The sequence below is a fragment of the Asparagus officinalis genome, chromosome 10 (genome assembly GCF_001876935.1).
Source record: "Asparagus officinalis chromosome 10, Aspof.V1, whole genome shotgun sequence".
NCBI lineage: Eukaryota > Viridiplantae > Streptophyta > Magnoliopsida > Asparagales > Asparagaceae > Asparagus > Asparagus officinalis.
In genome coordinates this window covers 41764944-41767135 of record NC_033803.1, presented here as the reverse complement: position 1 = coordinate 41767135, position 2192 = coordinate 41764944, and positions in this window count along the sequence as shown.

Sequence of the window (2192 nt, the reverse complement as noted above, 5' to 3'; positions counted from 1 at the left end):
TGTTACGGTCGACCGCCACATAATCGCGGTCGATCGCCAATCTGTAAGTGGCGCTGTGCATGTTTGTTTCGACTATTTAAGTTGTCGAGCGAGCCTCTCAACCTTGTACTATCATGATAAAATGTTTATGAGTTGTTTAACACCTGAGATGTCAGTAAACACCAGATATGTACACACACACCGAGATACATGCACGAATGGTTAGAATATGTTGTGTTAACTTATTTTTGTCCTAGTTCAAGTTGATAAACATGAAGAGCATAGCATATTACATTGTATTCCAGAATAGGGAGATAAAACCTATTTTCGCAGGGCGATTGAGTGAGAATATCACAAAAGTATCGTTATTTCATTGTATTCCGGGATAGGTAGATAAAACATATTGCCGCAGAACGATTGAGTAAGAATATTACAAAAGTATCGCTATTGCATATGGAGATGCACACATGTAAGTTTTATTTGTCGTATTTTGATTTCATATTAGATTCCCGTGAGTAGGGTATTTTCTTTGGGATCGTGGCTCACATGATATGGCTCATAGTTGATTTTTGTTTTGGATGAGATCCCTCTTATGTTAGAGTTGTCTTTTCGAGTATAAATTGAGACGGATATTTGATTGAGGTTTGGAGTGCTTTCCTTTTGGTTTATTGTTTTCATTCATAGGGTTCGGAGTTGGTATTTAGGGAGTCACAATTTGAGATATGGTATATACATGAGGGTTTCCTTGTTTGGATTATTTCGCTCGACGTACTAACTCTCGTGTTGTGATTTCCTAAATATTAATTTTCAGTTAGAATTTTATGAATGATTTCATATGTATATGTATTAACTCTATTTTTCTTTACTCTCCTACCCCTTCCCCTGGGGAGAGATGGAGATGATCTCGCTATAGCGCTTTGACGCTCGTTGTTTTCCCCTCTTTCAGGCAGTGAGTCTGACGCACGGAGAATCGTAGGTTGATGAGAATTTTTCATAGATTCCATCAAGTTATTTATTATTTAGTAGTTATTTCAGAACTCCACAGTTAGTTGTTTATGTCAGATTCTAGACTTGTGTTTTATTTTGTAGAGATTGAGAGCCATAATGGTACCTTATTTGACTCTTTGTACTTGAGGTTTATTTTAGACTCAGAGATATCTCTATCTTATTTTGTTGGGCTCACTGATGATTATTTTCATGCTTCTTATGTGTATATCTGGTTTTGCTCTACTTCCATTATTTGCCTGTTTAGTACATTCACCTATGTGTTAATTCCACTAGAGAGATAGTGACTGTGATGGTGAAACATGTCGTAGCATAGTGTTTGGTGCTTGGCAGGTTTGATAATCCAGGTTTCACCTTGGACTGTAGCCTTGTGTGAACCCTGGGGCATCACAGTTGGTATCAGAACTCTAGTTCTAATATCCTTAGGATCATCCCTGTGTCATATTATGGAGTTAGGATAGAGTTTCCTAGGAATCATGTATACAGTCCGCTAGAAATTCCTAGTATGAGTGAGGACGTATTATATATATACGCGGAAAATTACAATTTTTTTATGAACTATTTGCTTTGAATAATAAGGCATGCTATGAGTAATATATGATACGATTTACTTATTGGTATACGTTATATCTTTTTCTGCTTGAGATCCTATTTACTGCGTAATAAGCTCTACTTCTATATTATAGATGTCAAGAAGAAGTCGTGGACTTCAAGGTACTCGTGCCCAGGGAGCTGAGCAAGTCGATAGAGAGCCCAAACGTAGCAGGCTCCGCAGTACTTGGTAGATCTCATAGCACCGTTTAGCTCGACTGACAGCTATTAAGGAGCAGTTAGCAGATCAGGTTTGATAGGGAACTCTCATTCAGGAGGAGATGCCAGAAGGAACACCTGTAGTCACACCACCACCTCTAGTTGATGATGGAGTGGCTGAGTAGGAGGCTTGGCTTCGTTTGGTAGAGAGGTACCAGAAGTTGAAGGCTCCAGAGTTTCATGGTTCGACAGACTCCATTGCGGCACACAAATGGAAGGAGGATGTAAGTAACATTCTGGACATGCTTAATGTGAATACTGTGCAGAAGCAAAGGTTAGTAGCTTTTAGTCTTAAGGGTGACACAGGAGGATGGTATCGACTTTGTTTTACTCCCGAGCAGAGGTTGACAGCCTTGTGGGAGACATTTGTGTACTTCTTTGATGAGCAGTATGTTTCG